Raw genomic sequence first — 15,602 nt, 5'->3', positions numbered from 1 at the left:
GAAGCACATACTATGTGCCACACCAATTGAACACAACTATGAAAAGGACAGTCCCTGCCCTCAGAGAGTTTAGAGTCCCGTGGGAGAGACAGACATGCAGATGGACTATCAGTCCTGGAGAAACAGAACCAACGGGAGAGAGAGGTGGGTGGCAAGCCCAAAGTCTGCAGGGCAGGCTGGTCAGCTAGAAACCCGGGCAGGAGCTGATGCTGCAGGCTTGAGGCAGAATTTTTTCTTCCCCAGAAAAACCTCCATTTTGCTCCTAAGCCCTCTCAGCTGATCGAATGAGGCCCATGCAGATTCTCTGGAATAATCTCCTTTACTCAAAGTCCACTGAGGGTAGATGTTACCCACATCTACAGAATACCTTCCCAGCACCACCTGGGTTACTGATGACCGAATCTCTGGGGTCTACAGTTCTGGCCAAGCTGACGCACAAAACTGACGGTCACGTGCTGGTGACAGTCACACTACAAGGTGAATGTACTTAATGCCACAGACCTATACACTTAAAAACATTTTTTTAATCACAAAATTGTTTTTATCTATCTTTAAATTTAAATTTTTTAAAATTATTTTTAAACGACTAAATATTATTCTATATTTCATTAATAAAAAAACAAACCTGACCATCACAGGCTCTGATCAGGGTGAATGCTGATGCCTGGAGACCACCCAGGAGGCGTGACAGACTTCACCGGGAGCCCCAGAAGATGCCCCCGAGCCCCGCCAGTGATGGCTATGGCCAAAGGAAGCTTCAATCAGCAAACCGTATTCGGCGGCAGCAGCAGCTGAGCTGTTCACTGGGCTGAGCCTCGGCCCTGTGCGCACAGTGACCTGTGCCGCGTCGCTCCTGCTCGGCCCCCAGCGTGCCCCTGCCTCTCCCTCACCAGCCGAGCAGCGGGTGCCACTTGGCTGCAGAAGCTGAAAGAATCGTACTGAGCTCATGGCTGTCTCACCTTCCCAGTTGTTTCTGCTTAGCCGTTGTGGTTGGCAGAATAATGCCTCCTCCAAGATGTTGGGTCTTAATCCCCAGAACCTGTAACTGTGCTGTCCTGTCTGGCAAAGCAGGTGTGATCATATTAAGTGGCTTGAGCTGGGGCGGTTACCCTGGGCGATCTGGAGGGGCCCAGTGTCAGCACAGGGGAAGGGGGAGGAGGTGTGACGAAGGAAACAGATAGGAGTGACGCTGGGGGCCGTGAGATAAGGCACGTGGGTGGCCCTCAGGCACGGGAGAACATGAGGACTCTCCTGGAGAGCCTTGGAAGGAAGGCAGCCCTGTAAACACCTTGATTTCAGCACAGCGACACCCATTTTGGCCACCTCACCATTCCCGTAAGACACCACGGTCGTGCTGTTTTAAGCCACGAAGTTCATGGTCATTTGCCACAGCCGCCATGGGACCCAGGTGTCGCTGCGCATGAGACACACTCCGGCTCCGTCTGCGAAGACTTGCAAAACATAACAAGCACATGCAAGGCGTAGATCCTGATTCCAGTAAACTCGCTGTAAAAAGACAGTTGTGAGGCAATTGGGGAGATTTGGACACAGGCTATCATGTGTCATTGAGAAGTTATTGCTGATTTTGTTCAGTCTGTCGATGGTATCACGGCTCCGCACGTGGGGGAATATTCCGCAGCAGGGAAGGAGCAGGATGGCATGATGTCTGGACTTAGTTTGAAATACTGGAGGGGCGGGAGGAGTCAGAAAATGGGGTAGATGAAGGGAATATAGGCTTTGTGATGACTACGGAATTGTGTGATGTCCCAGGGGCTTTTCCAAACCCTTCTGAGAGCCTACAAATGTGTCTCAGAGAAACGGCGGCCTAAAATTTCCACAAAGTCACTGTTTCTATATCCCCAAGTGTAGCAGCTGGCTCTTTGGAGCCAATGACTGTCTACACCGACAGCTCACTCATGCCTGACACCTGACAGTTTGCGAGCCCCTGTACAGAGTTGAATCACGACCCCGCAAAGGCTATGTTCACATCCCAACCTCCAGAGTCTGTGAATAGGCCCTTATTTGGAAATACGGTCTTTGCAACGTGGTCAAGTTAAGATGAGGTGAGACTGGGCTTGAGTGGACCCTAAATCCAATGACCAGTGTCCCAGTGAAAAAAAAGAGAAATCGCACACAGAGACACACACAGAGGGAAGAAGCCATGTGAGGACAGGGGCAGAGACCGGGGTGAGGATGCTGCCACAAGCCAGGGGATTCCGGGGTTTGTTGCCACGACCAGAAGCTGGACGAGGCACGGAGGGTATTCCCCTGGACTCTTTAGAGGCACCAGCCCTGCCCACACCTTGAATTCGGACTTCAGCCTCTAGACTGGGAGAGAGTGAACGTCTTGTTTTAAGCCTCCCCATCTGTGGTACTTTGTTACGGCGGCCCCAGGACCCTCACACACGCCCCTTTCACTTTCCCCTGCAGGGTGTCATCGATCCCGTCCTCCCCGAGGCCCTAAGAGCTGGGTCCAGCACGGTGAGGGGAGAGCTCTGCCAGGATGGCCAAGTCCACAGCCCAGGGGCTCCCGCTCACAGTTGGCTGGCCTGGGCAGGCTCCGTCTCCGTTTCTGGGTCTCCGTTTCCTCTCCATAAAGCAGGGGGCTGGACCACCGCCGGGAGGTCCCTTCCATTCCAGCGACCCCTGCTCTGAGTGGGTCCCACACCTCTGTGCGCTCCAAATGCAGCATCCCTCCCCGCACTTCCCGATGAGGAGCAAGGAGGCATGTCCTGCCCAGAGACGCCTGCAGGGAGGCACAGCTTAGATGGAGAGCCCGGCGCCAGGGCTGCCCCAGCACCTCGGGTGGCTTCCGGATGGGGCGAGATGGGAGCCGCAGGCAGGGTGGCATGGTGGGTGGGGTGACCCCGCAGCCAGGGTGCGTTGGCTGCTTCCCCCTGGGGCAGGGCTGCTGTGCAGTATGGGGCGCACGGCACGGCAGTCGGGCCAGTGCCCAACACAGGGTGACGGGGACCGAGGGCCACCAGGCAGGCAGGCCTATTTGACAGAGTGACCTTGCTGCAGCGGGCGGGGCAGGCAGAGTCGCGGCATCGCCACCAGGTGCAAACCTGCTGAAAGACAGATGGTTCCGGCCGCAGGGGCTGGGGCTCCGGTTCACATGGACTGTCAGGACCTCGTCCTGAGAAGGAGAGAAGCCCGCTCTTGCTAGGGGGAGAGGGTCATCAGAGGGGCAGGTTTCCAGCCGGGATGCTGACGGCCTGAGACCCACGCGGGCAGCAGTACGGCAGGTGGGGTAACTGGCCGGTGAGGCCTGGGCCAGGGCACTGAGGAAGGCCTCCCTCTGCGCACAGCCCGGGGGCCCTGCCAGCCTCCACGCAACCCCCAGCCAGCCTTTCCCTACCCCACACCCCACCCTGGAGGCAGCACAGCTCTGTACCCTGTACCAGCCTCTCTCCTGCTGGCAGCCCCCCAGTCCCTCTGGGCTCCTTCAGACACCCCGAAACCTAGGATCCCTGGACTCCCGGCATGGGACGGTGGCCCCTGCACGTGTGTTGGCAGGTGGCAGAGGGGAGGCTGCACAGGCAGTGAATCCCCCGCCACTGACCCCCACTAACATTCAGGGGGGAAGGACCTGGTGCCACCCCTCCTGCAGCCCCCATCCCCACCCCCAAAGGCTGTGGCCCACGGCAGGCATCCCACCGGGAGTTCTGACCCAGGGCCAGAAGCCACCTGCCCTCAGCGAGGCGGGGCCGTATGGCCCATCCTGGTCAACAGCCAAAAGGAGGTGAGCTGTGCCCTGCCACTGAAGCCCAGGCCACTGGATAAATTAGACAATAAAGAAACACACCATTATCTGTTTAAAAGGATTGCTAGTAGCAACCTTGGGCCCTGTTTCCGACGGGGCCTAGGGCACGATGCCCAGGGAGAGGCAATGGCTGGAGAGCCCGTGCTGGGCTGAGGCTGGGACGGAATCACAGGAAATCTTTCTGTCCCCCAAGTCGGTTTCCACCTTCAATACTTCTTCTCTACCCAAAACCCGAACAACCAGTCCTGTGCAGCATTTCTTTAGGAAACACCGTGATTTTTCCCCACTCGAGTCCTGCACAGCTACAGAAGCAGAGATTGGGCTGAGCCTTCTTGCTGCCTAAACGCAGGAGAATAGCACCCCCTTGTGTCCATTGCCGCAGCAAGTGGGGAGTTTCCGCTTCCTGGTGTCAAAGGTACAGCGCCCACTGCGGCAAAAGTCTGAATTTTGTATGAAAAAGTCTGTCCATGACTGCTGCCTGGTAAATACTCCCACGACCGTCACGCCATCACCCATGAGATTTGGTGCATCTGAAACCAGGTTCCAACAGCTGCCAAATGGAAAAAGTTCAAAGGCACAGGTTTACAGAATTGCAGAACGCCCACATGATGCAGCAATTTCACCTGCAGGAATGCATCCTACAGTATAGAGTCGCACAGGTTCGCAGCAGCCCATGCACGAGGTCACTTGATGCAGCTGTGTTTGTGACAGCAAAAGCAGACAGTAGCTAAAGGCACATCCGTAGAGGGTAGGTGCACTAAATTCCACTGCAAGGAATATTCTGCCACCATCTAAAAAACCAAGGAAATCTGCACACCCATGCCCACAGCAGCATATTCACAAAGAGAAAAGGTGGAAACAACCCAAACATCCATCAGTAGACGAATGGATAAACAGGATGTGGTCTGTTTATATTTCTCAGCCTCAAAAAAGAAGGGCATTCCGACACCTGCTACAACATGGATGAACCTTGAGGACATTAGGCTCAGTGACATAAGCCAGTCACAAAAGGATAAATACTGCATGATCCACTTACTTGAGGTCCCTGAAGGAGTCAGATTCATAGAGACAGAAAGTGGAATGATGGGTGCCAGGGACAGGGGTTGGGGATGGGGAGTGTTTAATGGGGACGGAGTTTCTGTTGGGAAGGATGGAAAATTCTGGAGATGGATAGTTGCACAACAGTGTGAATGAGCCTAATGCTGTAACCAAGCAGGAATCTATGGGGTCTTCCTGGGACAGACCACCCCCCATGTCCTCTGCCTGCCTCTTGTCTGTAGAAAAACTTTAGCCTCCTTGTCCTTCCCCCGAGTTCCGAAGAATGAATTTAATCAGAGAAGTGAGAAAATGTAGAAAATTCAGTCAAGCAAGACAAAGTAATAATAGTTTAGCCGTTAAACAAAGTCAAGGACCTTTAGTTCCTCCTCAAGGGCTATAGATAATATTCTGAGTCATGTCCTTTGAGCTGTTTTGCAGACATGGAAACCCCCACGAAGTGGAAGAAGTTCGCTGCGTGCTGCCCACCAGCACGGAGACCGCAGTCGGGTTGGAACCAGAAGGTTGCTGATGCTGACTCCCGATGACCTCACCACCAACCAATCAGAAGAGCGTCCACGAGGTGATCACGCAGCCCACGTCCCCCCTCCCTCACCCTGTCTGTAAAAGCCTTTCCCTGAAAGCCATCAGGGAGTTTGGGCCTTTTGAGCAGTAGCTGCCTGGACTCCTCGCTTGGCGTCTGCTACAAATGCTGCACATTCCTTCACCACAACCTGGTGTCAGTAGATTGGCTTTACTGTGCACGGGCGAGCGAACCAGAGTTTGGGTCGGTAACAAGGTCTCTGAACTGTGCACTTAAACATGGTTAAGGTGGTAAATTTTATGCTACATATATTTTACCACAATAAAAAAGTGAGACAATTCTTTTACATTGTGATATGGAAATATTTCCAACTTATTACCCAGAAAATACGGTCGAGAACAATGTGTATTGTGCGCTAACATTTACGTCAAGGAAACACACGTGCAGCCACTGCATAGACTATCTCTAGGACCCACTGGAGTGGGTGATGGGGCTGCCCTCGGTGAGGGGGATGCAGGGGGTCTCACTTCTGAATTTTCTACCATGACAACAGCACCCACACATAAAGTCATTAACTAAGTACAAATGCAAAGAATGGAGATGTAGGGTACACCACAGAAAGCCATGGGGGCGGGGGGAGGCTGTGCGTGTGACGGGGGGAGTGGTGGGCGTGTGTGGTGTGGTGTGTATGTGTTGACCGTCTTTACGCTGCCAGAAATACTGGTGTCCCAGAGGCCCAGGTGCAGACCTGAAGACTTCTTTTTTTTTCTGTTTTTTCCCTTAAAATTTTTTTTTATTGAGGTATAGTTGATATACAATATTACAAGATTTCAGATGTACAACACCCGAAAGCCTTCTTAAGGGTCCAACTACACGGTCTGGTCTATTACACATGCTTACAAAAGAAAACACAAACGTGCTTCTTTTGCTGAGACCAGGTGAACTGATTCCCCCGGAGGGACTTGGAGTAACCCGTGTCACCCGTTCAGGAGCTGGCGGAAATGAAGTTCTCGCCATCCCACGCCCCGCTCTCAGAGGCCCTGCTTTGCTTCAGGGCCTCCAGGGAGATGGACTCTACCTCCTTAAACATGACTCGGGGGGTGAGGTTTCATGGCTTTCCTCGGACCAGGGAGGGCAGCTATGTTCCATGTCACAAAAGCACTGAAGGAGGCTTTGAGAGGAGACCTCAAAAATCCAGCCCCATTAGACAGACCAACAAACCAAGGTCCAGGGGAAGGAAGCAACTTTTCAGAGCCTCCCAGCTGGAAATGCCCTGCCCCACCCCCCGCCCTCCGCTCTCACCAGGCCTGTGCTCAGCCTCCACCCGCCTCTTTGCATCTAACCTAACCACAGCCTCGGAGGAGGAAACGTCATCCCCATCTTACACGTGGGGAAACTCACCTGACAAATGGACTCCTTCCACAGCGGAGCCAGGATTCAGTCTGGTCTGAGGCTGGGGGCTGTGCAGACACAAGGCCCCAGGGCATCGTCCGGCCTGATTCTTCGCACAGGTGCCCACCCGCCTGCCTGCGTGAGACGCGCAGGCCAAAAACCTCTTCCTTTCACACCCTCACCCTCCACGTCCAACCCATTAGCCGGGCCCAGCACCCCACCCCCGACATGCTTCCTGACCCCGTCTGCTTCACCCCCCCTCCCTGCCCCCACCCTGGGCCAAACCTGGTCACCCTCCTGGGATCAGCGCCCTAACCAGTCTCCCCGCTGCCCTACCCCCAACACTCCAAGCTCTACTTTTTAAAGAAACAGTTTTCCTAAGATATAATTCACATATCACAAAGTTCACGCTTCTACAGTGTACAATTAAGTGATGTTTAGAGTATTCACAGAACTGCACATCATCACCACTGGCAAATTCCAGAACATTTGCTTTACCCCAAAAAGAAATCCCGTGCCCATTAGCGGTCACTCCCTATTCTCCCCTTCTCCACCCCAGCCCTAGGGAACCACTAATCTACTTCCTGTCTCTACAGATTTGCCTACTTCGGACCTTTCACATAAATGGAATCTTACAATATGTGGTCCTTTGGTCTGGCTGGCTTATTTTACTTAAAGCCGTGTTTTCAATATTCATCCATGTGGTGGCATGTATCAGAATTCCCTTCCTTTTCATGGCTCAATGCTATTCCACTGTGTGGACAGACCTCATTGTGTTTATCCATCATCCGCTGATGGACATTGGGTTGTTCTCACTGTCAACTAAAAACAGAACAAAACAACAACAACAAAAAACGCACAATCGGGGCTTCCCTGGTCGCGCAGTGGTTGAGAGTCCGCCTGCCGATGCAGGGGACGCAGGTTCGTGCCCCGGTCTGGGAAGATCCCACGTGCCACGGAGCAGCTGGGTCTGTGAGCCATGGCTGCTGAGCCTGCGCGTCCGGAGCCTGTGCTCCGCGACGGGAGAGGCCACAACAGTGAGAGGCCCGCGTACCGCAATAAACAAAAAAAAACAAAAAAAACGCACAACCTAAAAGCTGAGAATTACGTTTTATTCAGGGACTTTACTGAGCACTACAATCTGGGAAGGCAGCCTCTCAGCTCTGAGGAACTGCTCCAGATAGGTAGCGGATGAACTAGGATGTGCAGGAGTTACTGCTGAAATAAAAGCCGTGTATTTGAACATGAAAAGATTACTGCAAATCACAAAAACCAGACATCTCAAGTTAATGATCTTAGTGCTTTTCTCTGTATGGGAAGACGCAGGAGTCCGGGCTCACTGAAATCATTCCTTTGATGTGCACCTCGGCTCTCTGGGGGCAGCGTCCAGTGCCTTCTCATCCTGAGTCTCCGCAGGGTGCATTGCTGTGGGGATGGGCGGTGAGCTGCTGCGGCCAATGGCTTGACGGCAGGCACCTGCCTCCACCCCGACTTCTGGCTGCTACATCCTTTGTTTACTGATATGGCAGGCAATATTTTTCATTCGCAGCAGACAATGTTTTTCTGTGCACATCACCTACGGCTACTGTGAATAACGCTGCTGTGAACATTCAGGTACAAGTTTGTGTGAGACTAGATGCCATTCTAAAATCAATAGGTGCCACTGGGGAGTTTGAATGATGTACTCCACCCTTGATGCTTTTAAAAACATGGATCGGGTCTCAGTTCTCCTCCTTCACCCTCCCCGGTGACACCTATCGATTTCACAACGACATCCAGTCTCGGGGTTCCGGCCACCTGGCCTGGCCCTAGCACCTCTCCAAACTCAGCCAGCCTCGCCTTGCCCTCCGCTCCCTCCCCAGGTCCAGGGACACTGGTTGTCTGCTGAGCACCCCCCTCACCAAGCTCCCTCCCTCCCCGGGTCTCTGCGGTCGGTTTCCTCTGATGCTCATTTCCAACTCTCCACACCTGTCAGGTCTCAGCTAAAATATCAGGACCTCAGAGGCCGCCCTGGCCCGCTCAGCTGCGGGGGTCCTCCTCCCGGGCTGGGGCCTCCAACTGCTCACTCACTGTGAACTCCCTTCACAGCTCTTGGCGTGGTCTAAGGTTAGCTCATGCTTTTTCTTGCTTGTCTTCTCTCTTCCCCTGAATGAGGGCTCCCTGACATTTTTTTTAAAAAGCAGCAACAGGCCCCAAATGGAGCCATTGGCACACCCCCGACGCCCCACCCCACCCCCAGAGGAAGGAACCAAGACTTAATTGCAGTTTCAACCCTTCCCAGGAATGTGACCATTAAACAGGTAATCTGAAATTTCCGGATCAGCAAGAGTGAGGCAGTCCTCAGGGTACAGACCCTGCCGTTCCCTCCCCCAAAGAAGGTGGGGGGCCAGAGAAGATCCTTTCTTGTCTCCTGCTAATACCGTCTTGCCCCGCCCTTCCTCTGTGTATCAAAACCCCCCATTTCCTACAACCCTCTCGGGCGGGCCCTTCTGTTTACTAGATGGGATATTGCTGGACCAGGAGTTGTTGAATAAAGCCAATTAGCCCTTCAAATCTGCTCAAGTGAACTTTGTTTTTTAACCCTGAGGACAGGACCTGCTCTCACATGTCCTGGTGTCCCCAGTGCCTCCAGCAATGAATGTGTGGTCCTAGAGCTGCCAGGAAAACATGCGACTTTGATGAAGAAATGAAAAATAGAAGGACTGGAAGCTCCTGCAGTCCTAGCCCCGCGGAGCTGCTTTGACCTTTACCAAAGCCCGCTGTCCACTTCCTACCCCGCCTGGTGTGTTTGTATGTGGTTTTGCTTGCTGGTTCGTTGGTGATTTTGATTTGAGGGCTTTCTCCTGTGTCATGAGAGCACATCCGTCATTCCACGCAGAAAGATAAACTCTCCTCCGTCAGGCCTGTGTGACTTGTAATGCAGTAGGATACGGGTGCTACCAGCATGTGCACGCAGAGTTTTCTTCTCCGTTAAACGTAAAATGAGAAAGATCAGGCACACGGCTTTGGGATGGAAATGACTGCCCAGCAGAAACTGCAAAGGCACAAAGCAGCCTCTCGTTCTGCCAGGAGGTCATTCCCACCCAGGGGAGAGAAAGTTTGGCTGATGTGTTCAAACCCCATCCCCCTGGCAGCTGTGGACGGCAGCGTCCGGTCAACCTCTGCTGCATCAGCTCCTGATGTGTCCGCCATCACGGCCAACACACACTGTGTTATTGTTCCCTCAACAGTCACAGAGATGGGTGTCAGTGGTCAGGTCAAGCAGACACCAGTCCTTGGGTAGACCTATCATTACCATGATGGAACTAGGGTCTAATTCCATTTGAAAGGCCACATGTGGCCAAGAGCCTGTATCAGCTATCTTCTGCCACAATCAACGCTGTGTAACAAACCACCCCAAACCAACAGTGCTTTTATTAGCTCATGATTCTGGGGATCAACTACTGAAGCTGGTCCACCGGGGCTGTCCACTGGCAGCTGGGCACCCTCGCACATCTGCCATTGGTGCAAGTGGGCATGGCTGCCCTGGACTCCGGGCTCCAATAGGGTGGCCCCCATGCTGGCAGTCCCTAGAGCGTAAGTGTGAAGTCCTCCAGAGGACTTGCCAGGCTGAGAACCACACCGCACCCCTTCCACCACGTTCTACCGCATAGAGCAATTCTCCCGGACGTGCCTCACTCGCGGACACAAGACGCCACGGCTTGATATGAGGAGTCGTGGTGTCACATCTCTAAGTGACAGAGTCTGCACACAGTCTTGCCAAGGCAGAGCACAGAACCAGCCTGAGATAAAACCCTCCTGAGGAAGAAAGAGGCCTGAGGATCTTGTTTCCTCGTCTAAAATGACCCAAGGCCTTCGGTTCACTGTCCCAGCCCCACTGCGGCCATCTGGTGGGGCTGCCGGGGTGTCCTCGGTTGGGCCAGACGGAATCCACGTGGGTGGAGCCGACATGAAAGAGGCGTCGTCTGTCCACGCTGGGGTGAGAATCACGTGACTTCTCCAGCCCCCTCTTAGGAACTGAGTGGGGTGTCTGAGTCTCTAAAAGAAAACTCTGTGTCACCAGATTGTGACCTGTAACCTGAGTAGGACATCCCTAGTAAAATCGGAAAACAAACCTTCTGGGGAGTTTTTGCAACAAGTGTGGGCTCGAAATGCTCCCGTTAATCCAGACCCTGGAGGGGTCAACTCAAAGGCCAACACACCGGGAAGCTCCAAGGAGAGGCTGCTCAAAACATACAGATTCAGAGGCCCCAGCATGGAGATATCAACTGAAGCTGAAGGACACCAGGGGCTCTCCCAGGGTCTCTATGGGCCCTGCTATTCCCCCAACTCCGCCTTACTGGAATAAGACCAGAGCCTGGGTCTCAGGGCCCCCTCCCAGCCACAGTGAGAGGCAGGGACCTCCCCAGAGAAAGGCCAGGAGAGCCCAGAGGGGTTGAGGACCATCCCTGAGGATAGCCCACGAGGCCCTGGAGCCCCCAGACTCCTCCACTGACCAGACCAGGCCTCCTTCCAAGACCTTCTGGCTGACGAGGGACCCAGGCAGTGGCTGCCCTTAATCCACTGGTCCCGGTCTCCTGCTAGAGATCTGTAGGGTGTCAGCACCGGCTGGTGACAGGTTTTAAGGTTGTTAAAAGAAGAAAGTCCCTCAGAGGCCCCCTGTCCCCTAGTCTAGTCACACCAATCTGGATTTGTTTTTTCTCCTGCTTGAAACTGTTGGGGAGGGAAAATTTCCCCTGTTACCCCTCTTGGGTTCTTATGGATGGACTGATAGTAAAATTGACACAGACAGATTAGCAGGAGAGAAAGAAACTAATTTTAATTCATGCACATGGAGGTCTCTTAGAAATGGAACCTAAGAAGTGGGCAAAGCAAGCAGCTTTTGTATTTTTTAGACAAAGAAATGGTAAATTTGTGAGGAATTGAAAGGACAAAGAAACTTGCGTTTGGGTGCCCAATTAGTGAAGAATCTAAACAGTTTGGGCTTGGGGCAGCCAATGAAAGAAGGCACGGGGTTTTTTATACAGGCTTCTCGGCCCCTAGTTCCCTTTCTCTGGTGATAAGGTGTCCTTCGAACTCCAGGTGCAGGGGCGCACCCTTCACATGGGAGATTTCTTTCCTGCTCTCAGGGACACAGAAATGTCAGAGCGTCCCTCTTGCATTGGTCATTTCTTAAGCAACTTTAATTCAAAACAATATGCCATCGAGGCACACTTGGGGGTGGCCTGCTGTGGGCCCCATGATCCTGAACCACTGGAGTCTGCACAGGAGCTGCCTCCTCTGATGCGCTGGGACACGGTGTGCGCCTGTAAGCTCCCATTATGGTAACCCAAAGTTCCCAAGCCCGCCTCCAGGGGAAAAATCTCGCATCACGTTCTCTGCATCTCTTTACCGCCAGCCCCAGGGCGGCCCAGCTTCCCGCCCTAAACCCAGGAGAACTGGCTCCCCCGTTTTCCTTCAGCCAGGGGGCTGGTCGGTGGTAGCGAGGCTGTCCCATGAACACCACTTCTCAGGAGGTAGACAGTGGCCTAAGGAGCCCTGGGGAGGCCTTTGGGTGGCATTGGGTGTTGGCAGCCCTATTCCCATCAGAAAGAATCAGGCCAACAATCAAAACAGAGTCCCCTCCTGAAACACAGAGGCAGCCTGGGTTCAGAGTGGAAACAGAAGTCTAAAGAGGCTTCACACCTGGCCAGCAGGGTCCAATCAGGAGACAGAAACCATAGGGTGATTTGAAAGGGAAAGTTTATTACAAAGAATTATGACAAGGGCATTGGAGTAACAGAGAATTGGCAGCAACAGGTACAGAGAACACTGAAGAGTACAGGAAGAGCAAAACACAGGGAGCAGCCCTCAGGCTGACATGGGCACCCAAGGGACACCCCACCCCAGGCCTCGCTGGAGCAGGCACGGCGTGGCCCAGTGTGGCCAGCAGCGTGGGGCAGGCACGGGGCTCGCTGGCTGGTGCAGAAGTCATGCGGGGACTCACCAGCGGGGTTGCTGAAGGCTTGTCCTCTGGGATGCCAGGGGGTGCCGTGCCCCAGAGCTCTCTACCAAGCCACCCCAGGGGACGCAGGGGAGGCTGCTCTTGGGACCTGCCTTGCCAGGTCACTCCAGTGCAGAGACCCTGGGAGAAGGGCCAGGGAAGGTGCTGGCCACTGTGCACTGCAGAGCCTGAACACTGGAACAGCAAGAGAGACCCCCCCTCTGGTGTCCCCCCACAGTTCTGTATTGACGAGGCTCCTCACGGCTCTGGCCCCAAAGCAGAACCATTTACAAAGCCCAGAGCAGGCAAAGAAGGGAGGATCTGAAGCTGAGAGGGAACAGACCGAGAGCTGACACAAGCCCACGCGCCGGCGAAGTCCACCCCTACAGTCAGCCATTACCCCCATGTCCACCGCGTGCATCTCGAGGCAGCCCTGAGCTAGGGGACTGTCTACAAAGGTGACTGAGGCCCTCGCAAGGGCGCCCGATTTAGTACATAAAAGTGCAGGACAAAGCTCAGATAAATGAGATAATTTGTTAGTATAGATCTCATGCAATATTTGGGACATACTTATAGTAAAAAATTATTCATCCTTTATCTGAAATTCAGATTTAGCTGGGCATCCTGTGTTTGTTTTTAATTGAAGTAGTTGATTTACAATGTTGTAATAGCTTCAGGTGTACAGCAAAGTGATTCAGTTTTATTTTTTTCTCAGATTCTTTTACACTAGAGGTTATTACAAGATACTGAATATAGTTCCCTGTGCTATACAGTAAACCCTTATTGTTTATCTATTTTACGTATAGTAGTTTATATCTGTTCATCCCAAACTCCTAATTTATCCCTCCCTTCCCTTTCACCTTTGTTAAACGTGTTTGTTTTCTATGTCTGTGAGTCTGTTTCTCTTTTGTAAATAAGTTCATTTGTACTATTTTTTAGATTCTGTCTATAAGTGGTATCATATATTTGTCTTTCCCTGTCTGACTTATTTCACTTAGTATGATAATCTCTAGGTCCATCCATGTTGCTGCAAATGACAGTATTTCATTCTTTTTTATGGCTGAGTAATATTCTATTTTTATATATACACACACACGTATACCACATCTTCTTAAACTAATTGAATGTTAGATACTTAGGATGCTTCCATGTCCTGGCTATTATAAATAGTGCTGCTATGAACATTGGGTTGCATGCATCATTTTGAATTAGAGTTTTCATCTTTTTTCCGGATATTTGGGCATCCTGTGTTTTACCTGACACTCTGACCCCGGCACTGCCCTCAGGGACAGAGTCTGATAGACACGGTAAGTCCCATCAAGGCCTTTACTTCGGCATCTTCTGTTCACAAGAGCGTCGGTCAAGTACAGAGACTGGCTGAACTGGCTTATTCCCTATGCCCCTACCTGCTCCTCCCCAGGGGCTGGCCTGGGCCATGGCTCCTTCCATCAGAGTGTCTATCACACCCCACAGTGATCCCCCCTCACTACGCTTCATTCGCTCACAAATATTTCCTGGGATGCTTTTCCCAAGCTCCAGGTCTGAGTCTTCCAGCTGGGCTTTGGAGTTCAAAGCATTCAGAGCCAAAATAATAAGAAGAAGAAGAGGACATACAACATATTACATAACCTCTATCAGGGCTGGGGCAGGACCGCCAACATGAAATACACTAACACTTCTGCAGCCAAATCTGTCCCACTAAATGGGATAAATACCCCATAAACAGTATTACACCTTGCTTCCCGCTGATTTATATAGTAATAAAGTGGCTCGTGAGATGCTGAGATAACTACAGACAATAAATTCTCTAGTACTTCTTACTCCCAAGGAAAATGTTCTAAAGCGTCAAGCTTACGCCAGTTCAAGCTGGCTGCCCCAGCTCTGAGAGAAGGCCCAGCAGCGCTGCACAGCCTCGGTCACCAGGCTGGAGGTGGGCATTTGAGAATGGGCTGGAGAATGGTCATCTTGAGCCACGATGCAGCCCCAGAAAGATGGTGCCTACCAGCACGTCTCTGCGCGTCACCAGCTCAGAACTAAGCCATCTCTTTGGCTCGGTGATTGCCTGCTTGCTGATAAATGTCCTCGAAGCCAGTGATTGGCAGGTCACACATCATGACTGCACAGTCCCCGGGGGCCTCCTCAGCATTCACAGCGCCTCACCGTCTTCTCCCCTCCTTGTCCTCATCTGTATTTAACCCAGTCCAGCGATGTCTCCATCCCTGAAGGGAGGCAGGAGACCTGCTCCATTTCCATGCCCAGCATCTCTTCCATGTCCCTTTCCCCTGACTTAAGCCCTGGTTTATGTCAACTGCAGGAAGCATTCACTTACACACCCCCTACTGCACCTCAAAAAAAAGTTTTTACATTCACTCTTCATGGGGTGTAAAACTCCTGTCACAAATCGGGGGAAAGTGAATGTCAGAAATCTTACTTTTCAAAAAACATTCAGGAAGGCACCGTGTACAGGAATAATAAAATATCCGTTTTCTCCCAGTCTGGGGTTCTCTCAGTGAATTCATGCTGCTGATTGAAAGGGATTATCAAGCCAGGCAGAAAACACTTCTTGGGTTACCAGTACACGTTCGTTCGCATAAGAGGGCACACACACGGACGCATTCGCCCGCCACCTGTGGCTTTTTCCAATCACAGCCAGCTTCATCCTCAGTCGGCCTGTGCTTTTCATCCTGCAACCTTGCCTGCACCCTCCTCAACCATCCTAGTGCCTTTCTAGAAATGGAGCACAGGACCCAGCTGCTTCCTCAGCTCTGAAGACTAGTGCAGACTGAGGTTTTTTGCTTTTTTTTTTGCGGTACGCGGGCCTTTCACTGTTGTGGCCTCTCCCGCTGCGGAGCACAGGCTCCGGACACGCAGGCTTAGCGGCC

Source organism: Hyperoodon ampullatus (genome assembly GCF_949752795.1).
Source record: "Hyperoodon ampullatus genome assembly, chromosome: 5".
Taxonomy (NCBI): Eukaryota; Metazoa; Chordata; class Mammalia; order Artiodactyla; family Ziphiidae; genus Hyperoodon; species Hyperoodon ampullatus.
Note: the sequence above shows the minus strand (reverse complement) of the source record.